This window comes from Tiliqua scincoides, chromosome 1 (genome assembly GCF_035046505.1).
Source record: "Tiliqua scincoides isolate rTilSci1 chromosome 1, rTilSci1.hap2, whole genome shotgun sequence".
NCBI classification, from domain to species: domain Eukaryota; kingdom Metazoa; phylum Chordata; class Lepidosauria; order Squamata; family Scincidae; genus Tiliqua; species Tiliqua scincoides.
In genome coordinates, this window is record NC_089821.1 from 309,467,763 (window position 1) to 309,482,955 (window position 15,193).

Below are 15,193 nucleotides of genomic sequence, written 5' to 3' on the forward strand. Positions count from 1 at the left end.
AGAAAAGAGACGCTTGAGGGGGGACATGATTGAGACATACAAAATTATGCAGGGGATGGACAGAGTGGATAGGGAGATGCTCTTTACACTCTCACATAATACCAGAACCAGGGGACATCCACTAAAATTGAGTGTTGGGCGGGTTAGGACAGACAAAAGAAAATATTTCTTTACTCAGCGCGTGGTCGGTCTGTGGAACTCCTTGCCACAGGATGTGGTGCTGGCGTCTAGCCTAGACGCCTTTAAAAGGGGATTGGACGAGTTTCTGGAGGAAAAATCCATTATGGGGTACAAGCCATGATGTGTATGCGCAACCTCCTGATTTTAGGAATGGGTTAAGTCAGAATGCCAGATGTAGGGGAGAGCACCAGGATGAGGTCTCTTGTTATCTGGTGTGCTCCCTGGGGCATTTGGTGGGCCGCTGTGAGATACAGGAAGCTGGACTAGATGGGCCTATGGCCTGATCCAGTGGGGCTGTTCTTATGTTCTTATGTTCTTATGTTCTTATGTTCTTATGTTAAGATCCCAGGAAATTTCTGGGCCCCCTCCTTTGGCTCCTGGGCCCCCTTTTTGACCATGGGCACGGGTACAAATTACCCTCTTTTACCGCCTTCTCCTAGGCCCTGGTGGGAGGAGCAAGCACTGGCACACCTAGGTATGGTGGAATAGTGTTTGGTGGCCCACCAGACATTGGAAGGCCTTGGGCTGGCCCTGCCTAAAACAGCTGCTGACCTTCTGCTGCGTATTAAGAGCATAAGAACAGCCCCACTGGATCAGGCCATAGGCCCATCTAGTCCAGTTTCCTGTATCTCACAGCGGCCCACCAAATGCCCCAGGGAGCACACCAGATAACAAGAGACCTCATCCTGGTGCCCTCCCTTGTATCTGACACGGTCCATTTCTAAAATCAGGAGGTTGCGCATACACATCATGGCTTGTACCCCGTAATGGATTTTTCCTCCAGAAACTTGTCCAATCCCCTTTTAAAGGCGTCCAGGCCAGATGCTGTCACCACATCCTGTGGCAAGGAGTTCCACAGACCAACCTCACGCTGAGTAAAGAAATATCTTCTTTTGTCTGTTCTAACTCTCCCAACACTCAATTTTAGTGGATGTCCCCTGGTTCTGGTGTTATGTGAGAGTGTCAAGAGCATCTCTCTATCCACTCTGTCCATCCCCTGCATAATTTTGTATATCTCAATCATGTCCCCCCTCAGGCATCTGTTTTCTAGGCTGAAGAGGCTCAAACGCCGTAGCCTTTCCTCATACGAAAGGTGCCCCAGCCCAGTAATCATCTTAGTTGCTCTCTTTTGCACCTTTTCCATTTCCACGATGTCTTTTATGTCACTATTGCTTTTATGTTTTGCTGTGCTGGGTCACTTGTGTGACCACCTAGTCCCAACACTTACTCTGCAACAGTGGTCAGTTAGATGTCTCCAGAAAACAAGGCAGTTTGGCTCCTACCCCTTGTGGCAATGAGTGCCCATTGCCCCCGACAAGGAGTCTCAGCCTGCCTCGCTAGCTTGGAACTAGGGAAGAGCATCAGAGCATCTCTGTAGGGAACTATAGGGAAGATCTCTGCCCTCCATCTCGAGGCATTGGGCAGCAGTTGGAAGAGTGGAAGAGAGGCGGTTCCAGAGCTCCTGCCTCTTTACCCAGAGATACAGACTTAGAATATGTGTGTAAATCAGGTTGAACTGAGTCCAGGGGCCTGACTCACTTATTTTTCCAAGATGACTTGTCCTGTGAACTGATCCCCTGGTTTGTGGCTGTCAAGATCTCCCCAGTTATTACACCCAGGTGGAAGCATGTGAGAGCTTCAAAAGAGATGCGAGTGCATTGTAACTTCATTACCTTGGCTGGGAATCTAACTCCGTATTCATGTGAAGGGTGATAATATCTGTGCAAATATTAATTTGGAGACTGATCTATTGATGGCCACCTGGAGCCTTCCTGTGCAGAGCCCAGTGAATGTCAGTTGTTGGCATCAACAACAGAGGAGGAGAATGGCCTCCATGCTCTGCTTTTGAATGCTCCACCAGATGCTCCAGAAGCATCTGATTGGCCCCTGTGGGAAAGAGGCTGCTGGGCATCTGATTGGCCCCTGTGGGAAAGAGGCTGCTGGGTTTGGTTTAGTGGTTTTATGGATGTCTGACCTCTTAAATGGTTTTTGGATGGCTCCAAGATAATTTAAGGTCAGTGTTTTTGTTTTGCCTTGAATGCCTGGGACTGCTGTTTTGATAGCCTGCTGCCCAAAGCTCATCTCTTACGACAAGGTTGTCTCTTTCTGTTGTCTCTTTCTTCAATGAGGTAGGATGGAACTGGTTTTCCTCTACAGGGTTACTATAGGCCAGTGATTTTCAGCATTTTGCTTCTCACAGCATACTGACCTCTGTGGCTTTCACCGCTTGTGATGTTGCTTCTGGACTCTTCTGGGTCCTGTGGCTCTGTTTCTAGGGCACAAGTCTGTAGTAGCGAATTGTCAGGCCCTCTTCCTCCACTGGCAATGCTTTGCTGGCTCTGTTCTGCAGACAGTTGCCCTACAAACAGCCACAGAACCCGGAAGCGTTTTCCAGTTATTTTCATCTGCTGTGCTCCAAACTCCCACGGCGCAGCTGTGGACCGTCCATGGCACACCAGTTGAAAATTTCTGCTATAGACCAACTTCCATTGCATTTTAATTTTGAGGGATCCTCTTCCTGCTTCTGTGCTCTTTAAGACTTAGCAACCTGAAGCATAGCCTTTTGGCCAGTACTAAACCTTTATAACGGCAGGGTTTGTTGCTTGGTGTGTGTTCTATGTTCTCAGCAGCTCAGAACTATTTTTACTTTGGCTTGTCATTTAGTACGACGTGTTCTTGATAGCAATTAATTATTAAAGTTCGTTGGAATGTCTTTGTTGTGCCGTAAGCATTACTGCCAACTTGCTGGAAGTGCAGATTTTTTCCCTAGAAGCCTAATTGTCCAGTTTCCAATGACCGTTGTAGCAAGCGGTGGCGTAGCTGGAGGGGGGGTGAAGCACTCAGCCTGGCAGGGAGGTGGGTGAGCAGCCCCTCCCTTCGGAGCCATTCCCGGGGGGGCAAAACGGAGCCGTATGGCTCCGTTTTGCCCCCCCGGGAATGGCTCCGAAGGGAGGGGCCGCTCGCCCACCTCCCTGCCAGGCTGAGTGCACCCCCCCTCCAGCTATGCCACTGGTAGCAAGGGCTTTAGAGCAGCCCAAAGAACAGAAGTAAGTGAAATGGTTTGAAAACAAGAATTTGCTCAAAGTTTTCTTCAGTGTCACATTTTTAAAAATAGGTCCTGACACTCCCTATTCCTTCCTGGCAGCTGTAAGAGCTAAATTCCATCCTTTTGAATATGTATTTCATGCATACGCAGTTGGTGGTAGGCTTTTTTGTGTGTATTATTTTCTCCACCTTAACATGGAACATATAATATTGAACATGCTGGAAATGCCAGCTTTTGGTTTTCCACAGGACTCTTCCTCAGGTATGTTTAAAGGGCAAAAAAAAAAGCTTTTTCTCAAAACCCAACATATAGTTTAGCCCCAGGGTTAGAACATAACATAAGAACATAAGAACAGCCCCATTGGATCAGGCCATAGGCCCATCTAGTCCAGCTTCCTGTATCTCACAGCGGCCCACCAAATGCCCCAGGGAGCACACCAGATAACAAGAGACCTGCAAGGCTTCCTGGGAATTGTAGTTAAGAACATAAGAACAGCCCCATTGGATCAGGCCATAGGCCCATCTAGTCCAGCTTCCTGTATCTCACAGCGGCCCACCAAATGCCCCAGGGAGCACACCAGATAGTTGCATCAGGGTTGTTGCATCTTGCTTTTTTTAGAGTAACATGGTTGCTCGTCTGGAATTTTTAAACCCTGTCAGCTGTTTTGGGGTTATGTAAATTAAATGTGCCCTACAAAATATGTTAATTTGTACCTGCAGGTCCTTAAGCTGGGGGAGGGGGGCAGGGAAGGGTGGAAGGCATCCAAACAAAGCTAGGACTCTGCCCAGGTGCCAGAAAAATTTCCTTCTGGTATAGACAACTGATGATGGGTCATTTGACCTCTGTAAGTCTTATTTTTCTCAGTTAGGGCTGAATTCAATTACTTGGTTACTAACTGGGACCCCAGTCCTAGCTAAGTTTCCAGTGCTAAAGCAGCCACAATGCAGACCTGAGGTTCCTGCATACCCCATTGGCCTGGCTGCATCAGTGCTGGACTGTTTCCAGGCAAAGTTTAAAAGTGGTGGTCATTTCCTGGAGAGTGCTAAACAGCATTGGACGTGGCTCCCTGAAGCATGGCCTTTCTGTCATGTGAGCCTGCCAGTCATCAGCTGAGATTCTCCTTTGAATCCCACCACCAAGTTTGAAGGTGGTTTTTGGTCACAGTGTCCCACAAGCGGCTGACCCACCAAGCTGAATGGAGCCAGTCAACCATGTACAGCAGCCCACCAGGTTCAATCAATCAATCAATCAACAGTATTTATATACCGCTTTTCAACTAAAAGTTCACAAAGTGGTTTGCAGAGAAAAAAACAAATAACTAAATGGCTCCCTGTCCCAAAAGGGCTCACAATCTAAAAAGATGCAAATGAATACCAGCAGAAGCCACTAGAACAGACAGTGCTGGGGTTCAATAAACCTTTTGTTCTTTCTGCCTGCTTGGAACTAGCTACAATAGGGAGGTTGTCGAACGTTCATTTAGCTGTAATATGTCAGCTGGAACACCACACTTGGTTTGATGGGTTATTACATGAGAGTTTGGATCCTGGAGGTTTCCTTCCACACGGGTAGATCTCTTGAGTTGAGCACTGTGAGGCTGAAGGACTGCAAATTCCAGGTGCCACCACAAAATGTTAGAAGTCCATTGCAGCCTGGTATTTGGGGCTCTTCTAGGCCTGCCACTGTGGATGGAGAAGAATGACCTACATTGTGTTCTCAAGAACACAGTATTTTATTTCAAGTTTGAATGTATCCAAAAAATCTGTGCCCTGATTCTGTCACTGTGGTTGATCTAAACTAGCAACACTTCAATTTCTCGTTGGAACAGTTTTTTAAAAGGTGGGGAATAGCTAATGATCATTATTCTAATGATTGTTTACACTTGGGTAAAAACGTGTGGCTGAAAAGCAAGGAACTGTTAAGTAGTCTTGGAGCAAGTAGTAGTCTCATCTGCCCTAGGGAGAGGATTTGGATGAATCTGATTAATCTGTTTGGACTCTCGTTCTAGCGGAAGTGGGTGCACTTCTCAAACCAGGTTCCTGCTTAGTTCGCAGCCAGCCAAACGCTGTGCCCTTTAAAAACGTTCACATTGCTTGAGGCAGGAAGAGTTCCAAGATCAAGATGCAGCTTTTGTCTGCCTCAACAGGGAGGCCCTCTACATCTGCCTCCCAGTTCCAAGAGTTTGGTTACTAAGCAGCTTGGTAGTCTCACCACCATGGATCATTCAGAGAGTTCCTTTGTAAAGGTATGACTTGTGCTACATGAGTTTTAACAGCATTCTGAACACACTTCCTTTGTGTCTGAATCTCTTGTTGCATTGTAACCTCCGGACCCTTTATGTGCTCCACAACTGAGGTGTGGTCTGTTTTGCAATTGGCCTAATGTTCTCCAAAAGTTGGCTTTGTCGAATTGAATTTAACTTTAAAAGTAAATTTTTCAGACTGATTCGGGAGATTCACAGGACCCCTAGAAGGCACTGGATGTCAGGACTTAGGTTTTTCTTATGTATATAACAAACAATCAGGGACATTGGACAAATTTCTGGATGAAAAGTTCATCACGAGTTACAAGTCATGGTAGGCATGTGCAAGGTAGAGGTAGTTTGCCTCTGATTGCCAGAGGGAGGGGAGGGCACCAGACAAAGGTTGTGTCTATTGTCTAGTTTGTTCCCTGAAGCATTTGGTGGGCCATTGTGAGATACAGGAAGCTGGGCTAGATGGGCCTTTGGCATGATCCAGCAGGGCTCTTCTTATGTTCTTATGACATGCAGTGGATGGGAAGGCAGACGAGGTTGTGAGAGCTTGTACACCTCACACAGTGGCAGCACTTTCCGAAGGACTTTGGTGGGGAGGCTCTGCCTTACCTGACTCCTCACGCACCACATGTCCCTGCAAACACCTTTCAGTCCTGGGCACTAAGTAGCCTTGGCACACTCTGTGTTGTAGAGGGCTAAATATATAATCCAGTTCCTGCAACTGATTCTCGTGTTTTTTTCCAAAACTGAAAGAGACAAAATAGTATGCAATAGTTGGGAAGAGGAACTAATGGCAAGTTGGATCTTGGCATGGAACGATTTCCTTAATGTCAAGGAAAGTTCCCTGAGGCCTGGGCTGTCAGCTCTCTTTTCTGGGAAAGAAGTGCAGGAAGGCACTGTGCACAAAGCTGCGCTGCTCTTGCCCCTCTTTTCACCAGACGTGTTTGGGTGAGAGGGTGCGCGGAGTGTGTGCCCAGTGGCTTCTGCTGAAACTGAGCACGGGGTGTCCTGCAGCATGCTGTTGTGGAACTCTGCTGTCTGTGTAGGAGAAAAAGGCATTAATCTTTTGAGGATGGATTTTTAAATAAAAGAGATGTGACATTTGGGCCCTGGGCAGTGGTAGGTACAGAATTGTATCCTGCTGTTCAGTATGCTTGTCCAGTGCCTTAGTATCCAAAACAGCAACTTCAGAGTGAATGCTTCCTGGGCTTAGAGGAAGTTTCAGCAAGGTAGGCCAGCAGTGTCTTGTTTCAGGGCTTCCTGAGTTTCAAGTGATCCTCTGTGTGTGGCGTATTTATTTTAGTGACTTTAATGAGAGGTGGAATGCCAGCAGCATCTGGGGATTGCGGCATGCTGGAAAGATGCCTCCTGTCAATTTCCTGCTGGCCTCCTCTGGCAGAGCAGTGAGGGAAGCTGTGATGCAGACTGGCAAGCAGGTGACTGCGCTTCCAGCAAGCGAGGAGGCCAATTTGATCATAATCATCATGGGGTGATCTGTCAGTCTGTGCCTGGCACAGAGCACTCTGCATGTCTAAGCAAACTTCAAAGCCCAGCTCACTTGTTATCATTCTGCCACACCCACCACATACTGTAATAACTTGCATGCATCTTCCCACAATTCAGGCTATTACGCTTGCAGGATTTGTTGTTCCACCTCGGGGTCAGCATCAGTGCTCCTGTGCTTTTTAAGTACCAGTCATTTCATAGCCTACTTCCTAAGGCAGCACCACACCAGTATAACCCAGTTGACATATTTATAGAGTGAGGGGAGAGAAGAAAGGGAGATATTTTGGATGACCTGTATCGTTCCTCTTTTATGGCCTCACCTTTATTTTCACTGTGTTAGGCACTTATCCCTGGGGGCTGGGGGATAAGAATAGGCCCTCAGTTTGGTTGTACTTGTCGTGACTAAACAGCCACCGGGTAGATGGGACTCGTCAGCCTGGGAAGGCAGCTCATCTGAGAGAAGGAAAACTCTGATCCCAAACCTCCACTGCCTTGTGGCTAAATCCAGTTATGGAAAAGGCTTCAGGGGTCAACCTCGAGGCAAAATCTGGAGCCGGAGTCCCTGAGGCAGTTCATGGCTGAACACAGTCACGTTCTGGCAACTCCTGCAACGCCGCTGGAACCAACCGTATTGGTCTCTGCCTTTCCATTGGACCATTCCAGCGATGTGGAGAGGGGGAATTTGCTGCATGGGAAACAGTCTATCCTCCATATCTACTTTACCCAGGCTTCGCGCACTGGAGAGGACACTCTGTTCCAGAACCACCATTCAGAGCGCAATACCATAGTCTTCCGAGACTGAAGGATACCAACAGGCACTGTTTACACAGTGTCTGTAAAGGGAGGTTGGTGGAAGCCAATAAGGAAGCTTAGATTACAACTAGTAGATCATTAGCTTCTTGTGTTTTCTTTGTTTCTCAATTTCCTTGTTGCAGGGAAATCTTGCCTGCAGTATGCATCAGATAGGAAATCAATTGTTCTCTAACAGAAATTGAAATTATGAAGAAAATCCCCCTTCCACCAAAATGTCCAAGACCAACATGGCTGTTTTCTTGTTCCACCTGTCCGTTTGAGACACGGCACGTTTTGTGGCCTGTGTGATGGGGAAAGATCTGTTGTGTATGGCTGGCTGTGTAATCACTATTTGCACCGTAAATTGAGCCTGTGAAGTCCTCTGTGCGAAATTCTCTGGTCTTTCTCTTTGTTCTGGTTGGGAATGCAGGTGGGTTTTGTGTTTCAACTATTTTTGAGCTTCTGCAAAACAACAAAGCATTCGCTCCAAACAGTGGCTTGTTGAAACGCTCATTGGCCACCAAGGCCAGTGGCCAACGCCCAGCCAGGCTTTGTCCCCTTTCCTGGCCAACATTGAATTGCCTGGTAAAAGCGATTTCAGGGTTGTACTGCCTTCGCTCGCAAGTGGGGTGACAGCGCACAGTTGAATGAAATCAGGCACTCCCAAAATGAGTGAGGGTAGCAGGAGGAAGGCAGAACCCTTCTCCTAGGTATCTGCTTTCTAAAAAGTATGCATTCCTATTTGTACCATGCTTTTTAAGTGTGCAAAGTGGTTTATGTGTATTATCTCGAGGTTGTCTTTACAACAGTCCAATCTGATAGGCATGATTGCAGATGGGGCAAAACCTGAGACTGAGGGAGGCAGTGACATGCCTGAGGTCCCTTAGTGAGAATTAATGGCAGTGGCAGATTCAGACTGGGACTCTCAGCCCACCCTCTTAGCCACTATGCCGCACCAGTGCTTTTTCCTCCACTACTGGGAGGCAGTTAGTCATGTGACTCTGCCCCCTGTGGTCTGAAGTGGTGCAGGCAAGCTGTCTCTAGACAAGAGCCTTTGTGGGAGGCTTCAGTGCAGCGATGGGTTGTGCTGTCTTGGGCAAAGGTAACTTTTACGTACGATTCTGGAGGGGAACCTACAGGACTAATTGCTGGAAGATAAAGCAGCTTTGAGTTTTGTCTGTTTTGATTTGCCACAGTCCCATGAGCTGCAGGCAGTTTGTAGCAGTTATTCATAAATGGGGTGTATCCCAGCCCCATAGGGAAGTGGCAGGCAAGAAAGATCAGAGAGTGAGTTGTGCACCTACAGAAGCACCTGGCATTAGTCGTCCCTCCATCCCCCCGTATCCCTTGTTCTTTGTTCCTTATTCCTTAAAGGGGCTTCTTTCTGCAGCCCCTGCTCAATGTAACCCCAAAACTCTCTTCTGCTGTTCCACTGGCGACGGCACCAATCTCTCCACCTACCCTTTAGAAAAATATTTTGGCATCAGCACCATTTTACTTATTTGTTGGATGAACCATTATTCTGTTTGCTAGAAGATGTATTGGAAGCGCAGCTGGGAAACAGAAATCCATTGATAAGCTAGGTACAAGCCTCTAAAAACTGTGAAATTCAACCCTGTGCCAGGCTAAAATTTTAACAATCTGCCCTTTCACAGAACCGTAGATTGATTTTCTCCCTGCCAACCAGCATTGGGGATATAAGGAATAATAGTTATAAGCTACGAGGACCTAAGCTTTGGTGTCATGTGTGAGCAGTTACCCATAGATTTTTAAGGTGCTGCATGAATGGCATGTATCAAAAGGAATTTCTGGTGTTGGCAATGCTAGATTCTGCACCTTACTGAGAAATCAGAAGGCCTATGCAGCTGGGCTTCTGCATCTACCTGGCATCCCCCCTTCTAGGTCTGACTTCCATCTAGTGTCTTTTGTCTGTTGCTCGAACATGAGTGCATCTTGGGCAGGGATACCATGTTCTCCAGTTGTTTTCAAGGAAACCTCTATGTCGGTGCTTTTGAAACTAAAAATAATTAAGGAAGGAGATTCCACAGGCCCCTCCGCAGCCTGTTCCATGACTGAACTTCCCTTGCTACAAATCTCTTGATAACGCTTAAATACCAACACCAGGAGTACTTGTCTGAGATGCTGTTTGCTTAACTATGTTGGCACCCAAGTTTCATGTATGCAACCAGTGGTGGAATAATGGCGCCAACCAAGTACTACTTGTGAACAGCTGAGCTAACCCACTCAACTCATGTAAACTTAGCACAGTGGGGGTGCTCCCTCTGGTGAGGAAGGGGAGATCTGTCTTGGTGCTAGAGCAGCCGCTTTGCATGAAGGTCACAGGTTCACCCTCAGTTTGAAATCTCAAAGAGCCTTTGCCAGTCCGTGTAGGCAATGCTGAGCTTGATGGACCAATTATCTGACTTGGTAGAAAGCTGTCTCATCAGTTCATTTCAGTAGGCTCATGTGGGATTTAACTTGCATCTAGAGAGAAGGGAAAGAGCTTTTCACGTGGGCTTAAATTGTTCTGCAAAGGCACATGAAGTTCTGTGTGCTTTGTACAAAATCATAAGTGCAGCTGGAAATGTAAAAGCCGTGTTCCTAAGCTTCCAGAGAGAAGTTAATTGAGCTCTTTACAGGAAGGCTCTTTCTGTTGTGGCTCAAAGATGCACTAACCCCCCAAAACTGGCAATTAGTTGGGCACCCCACTGTGGGATGGGCTCATTGAGTTCTGTGCACTGAAATCTTCAAGCACCAGTACACAAAGGTGTGTCTTCTCTCCCATGCTCCAGTCTCCAGGGCAAGCCAACTGTGATTGAAGAGTGACGAACCAGCAGTCTACTTCCAGCTGGCAAAAGTTGCATTCACATGGTAACATCTAGTTTGCTGGAAGCTCACCCTCTGTTGCTGTATAGTGTAGACTTCCCTGATGCTTGCAAATTCAAATGTTTTACTTCTGCAAGATTCAGCAGTAGTTCTGAGGGTCCCAAGAGCAGAGAAATAATGATAGAATGAAACTGGGTCTAGTGATCTGGAGTCAGTGACTTCTGTTGGAGAGAGAGAGAGAATGTTCTCATCCTATTAGGAAACCTCTATTGCTTAGGGTAGCTATTTCTGTTGTAAAGTGTTGGAAGAGATGAAACTGATGAAGAACAGAATAACTGTACCAGGATGGCAATTAGAGTAACAACGCTGCAGAGCTGAAGGAGAGGCAGACAGGAAGGTCCCTATATACAAGCTTTCCCCCTCATTCCAGCCCATACTCATTCCAATCTTTTGAAACTGGAAGGAGCCAAATGGGTTACATCCAAGAGAGCCATAACCCAAGCTCAGCAGCGGTGGATGGCAGGGTGTGAAAGGGCTGCCAACAGCCCCTCTCTTTCCAAGGCTGCTTCCTGTTCTTGAATGCTCCAAGGAGTCAAGTAGGTTGCAACTGAAACAAAAGCCTAACATGAGTTTTGAAAGCTGAATGAACTTTGGAAAACCTGCCCAGATAACAGAATTTGAAGAGCCTTTGGCTCATTTTTCACCTTCAGCCTTGCCACTGAAAGTTCGCAGCAACAAAAGGATTTGGTTGTACTTCTAGAAGATGTTCCATTCGGAATGAGCACTGTTCTTGGGGAGCAGCTGCTGAGAGGTTGCCTCCCTGCACGCTCTTTGTTTGCGCTTGCAGTGTGTCAGCAGCATAAAATGGCAATCCAGTTGGTCAGAAGGCACGGCACTGTGAGCAAAGCACAAAGCACGGCCCTCTTTATCCGTGGGCTTGACATCCGTGGATTTGAATATCCGCAGATGCTGAGCCTGCGGCTGGCCTCGGAGGACCTCCTGAATGTGACTGGACATGGCTTCCAGGTGTCTGGGAGGTGTTATGAGGTACGGGGAGGCCATGCATGACCTCCCTGTGCCTCAGAAGACCTCCTGGATGTGATTGGAAGGTATTTGCATCTGGAGTTGCATCTGGGAAGCTTCTGAGGCTCTTTCTCTGTGTTCGAAACCCAGAAAGTTGAATTCTACAACCTCTGTACATTATGTAGGTACAGCATATTTTCCCTTGCTTTGCATATCTTATTCTGTTTTTCTAGTTTAGGGGAGATAGCATTGCAGAACCGTGTGACCACCCAGAAACTCTGCGTCTACACTATAAGAAATCATATTCAGCCACCTCTCTGGCTTCTGATTGTGCCCAGGCTTGGAAGTGTGGGGTCAGTATCTATCTTGCAGCCATAGGGATGGAAATGTATCTTTTTTTTAAAAAAAAAAAAAAAAAAGGAGATTCTTGGGAAGCTGAAGTCTGTACTCAACACCACATTGTGCATTCTCTCTGCTTGTAGGAACTTGCAGCATACACAGTTTTGGACATATGGAGTAAAAGCACCTCAGTGGCTTTCAGCCCTAGCCACTTGAAGCCTTTTTTTTTTTTTTTTTAAAGCAGCCTGGTTCTGTGCACATTCCCTGGAATTTTACTCACTTCAATTCTGTTTGAACTTGTTAAGAAGTAAAGTCAACTAAAACTGTGTTCTTAAACATGTAGTTGATATGTTTGGTTTATAGGAAGTGGTTTTTGAATCAGAACAGAGAGATTCTTCTGTTTCCCAGCTGTTCTGCCTGCGTTCTCTGTCACCTCTTGATTTCATTGTGGCCCTAGATGACTTTGCAGGGTTTATAAAGTTCAGCTAATGAAACATGAAGAACAAATATGAAGCCAGGTCCTTGGAATGTGAAATGGTGCCAACTTTCATGGAGGTAGCACAATTTTCTGCATTGTGCTGTCTGGGCAGAGGAAGCATTTTCAGTGCATTGGCTACCTCTCACCGCCTTATAGTCTCCTACATTTTGGGCTATTAATAAGCTTGCAGGTTTAAACATTGCAAACACACATGGAGGTGAATGCTTAGCCTGCCCTCCTTTGATGCAGCAGGCTCCAGAGTGTCTAAGCAGGACCATTCTTGCAGCTTTACAGCCTTGCATCAGGAAGGAAGGACAAGGTGCATTTTCTACTGCATGGTGTCTAGGCATATATGAATGCATGGAACTGCTTTTATTGGGTCAGACCTTATAGCTTGGCATTGTCTACTTTCACTGGCAGGGGCTTCCCACGGTTTCCAGCAGAGAAGCATTTTTTCCAGCCCTGTGAGCTGCTGTCAGAATCTGAACCCAAGATCTTCTTCATGCAAAGCAGGCACTCTGGCAATGAGTGGGGGCCCCATTCCTTCAGCTTTTGGAGATGCTAAGTCAGATTCCTTTATCCATTGCTATCCTGGAATCATTCTGCAAAAAGGTTGTGCAACGGACAAGTCAGATGTCTAAGTCAGGGCGGCACACTTGAAGCAGGCAGAGTCTATTTTGTTTTTCCACTGGCTCCTTGAGGTCTACCAAGTGGAGGCAAGTGCAAAATTGGAAAACATGTTTAGGCAACTTCATGGTTCCAGCTGTTCTTCAGAATCTGGAATATGACCTTAAACACATGAGTGCATTGCTGTGACCAAATTGTGATGAGCAGTGTAACATAAAAAATAAGTTCTAGATCCAAGTGTTGCAGAGAGAAATTCTGCAAGAGTTATACATGTCTTTCCTCTGCCTATCACATAAGTGGAGTTTTAGCCTCTTATGGGCAAAGGTTCCTTCCTGACTCTTGGGTCACGCCTCAGGTGCCCACATTAAGGTAAGGTAGTATTAAATGATAGCATTAGAGATTATGGGAGCCTCTAAAATGCCAAGCACACTGGGAGCCTGTTGTGGTATAGTGATGAGCCAGGATAGTGTAGAAAGAGGTTCAGGAGTCAGACCTGGACCTGGAAGATCCAAACTCAAACCCCCCGCTCAGCCACAAAGCTTCTTGGGTGACCTTGGGCCAGTCAGTATCTCTCAACCTCACCTGCCACCCTGATCTCCGTGGCGGAAGGGTGGTATAAAAACGTGATAGATAGCTAAATAACATTGAAGACTTAGATTCAAAGTCCCCAGTTAGTCATGGAACAAACTGGATGTCTGGGGCAGCCATTCTATTGTAGCCTAAATGACTTGATAAGATTGTTTTGAGATAAAATAGGGCAACTGTTATTAACTGACTTTCCTGGAGAAATTGAAAAATGATGGTGCAAAATTTCAGTATATTGATCATCCATAATTAATGGCTGCAATCTCAGGTTTTTCCAGGGTGTTGTTCTCCAACTGATACTCCATGTACTAAATTAAAAAACATAACACAACGGTTGTGGAGGGGGAAGAATAGGATGTTTCAGCCAGGGGTATGATCATCGCCATCCTGACTATCCATAATGGTCCACAAAATGTTCTTCTGAGCTTGTTTCCAAGTGTGGGAGGGACACTCCATGTTTAGACAGCAAGCGGAGAAATGCTTGGTTGATGCTGCACAAGTCTGAAGCTGCTTCCCCCCCCCCCCGAGACTTGGGCCTCCCCCCCCACCCTGGGGCAGCATCATGTAGAAACATTATGGCCAGTCTGTTTCTTATTTGTACTAGAGGACCTGGAGAGATCCTGGTTGTCACAAGTTGGCTATTCTCGCTGGGTGCTTTGATGTGCAGTTGCTGCTTTGTTAATGCTCAGGAGTGTGGGTGGGGCTAGGCATCTCCCGAAGTGGATTTTGTGATTCTGTGACCTCTGAAAATATGCTGCCAAAATATGCTGCCAAAGAGGAATAACTCCTGATGTTCTGGTGTGTTGTGTCTTTAATCCACTCGGCTGAGCCTGTCCCCTGGAAATTTGATGTGTCCTTTAAATTTTCTTAAAAATAGATAAAATGTCTGCTGCCTGCTTATTTAATTGCCTCCTGCCCTCTAATTTTCCTTCTTTGCTCTTGCTTTTCAGAAATGCCCTTCACAGGATTGTGCAAAACACCGAGGGAGCTGGAATGTCTGAAACTGTGCGGAGAGGCTGCTTCCTAAAGGTATGGCTTGGTTTGCCCCAGCGTTGTGTCGGTTTGTGTAACTTCTGCTTGGGGCAGGAAGGAATGGATCCTTCTCACTGCATATGTGGTTCATGTTCCAATTAGATATATTGGGGGAGGGTATCCCCCACTGTTGAGAGAGTATCAGGCTGGGAAACTGTATTCTTCTGCACTGGCTTTATCATTTTCCATTGGTCTCTGTTGGGAGTGGGTGTGATGAACTTTTTCAAATCTCTGCATCAGCTGTGATAAGATCATTGGCAGGGAAAAAAGTTTGGGACTGGGCACCTTAACGACACCTTCTCTCAGTCCTTGCTTGCTTTGGGTGTCTGGTCTTTCTGAAGTTCAGTGGGCGCTCATTAGGAGTCAGACGTTTTCTGTAGTGGTACCAGTTTTGTGGAATGCCCTCCCTGCTGAGGCTAGATAGACTTTGGCGCTGTGTGGTTTTAGACAACTAGTTAAAATTTGGCTCTTCTAAAAAGCATTTCATTCTGTCTGATTTAACTTTGAC

At 46.5% G+C, this 15,193-nt stretch overlaps 1 protein-coding gene across 3 annotated transcripts in view; it reads left to right on the forward strand.

The window, feature by feature from the left end:
- The window catches only part of FBXO34 (F-box protein 34), a 68,874-nt gene that overhangs the window by 17,713 nt on the left and 35,968 nt on the right, over positions 1-15,193 (forward strand). For all 3 annotated transcript variants that reach the window (XM_066629909.1, XM_066629915.1, XM_066629923.1), the window contains one exon: positions 14,604-14,682. The gene's annotated coding sequence lies outside the window, so the exon portion shown is untranslated. The remainder of the gene's footprint in view (positions 1-14,603; positions 14,683-15,193) is intronic.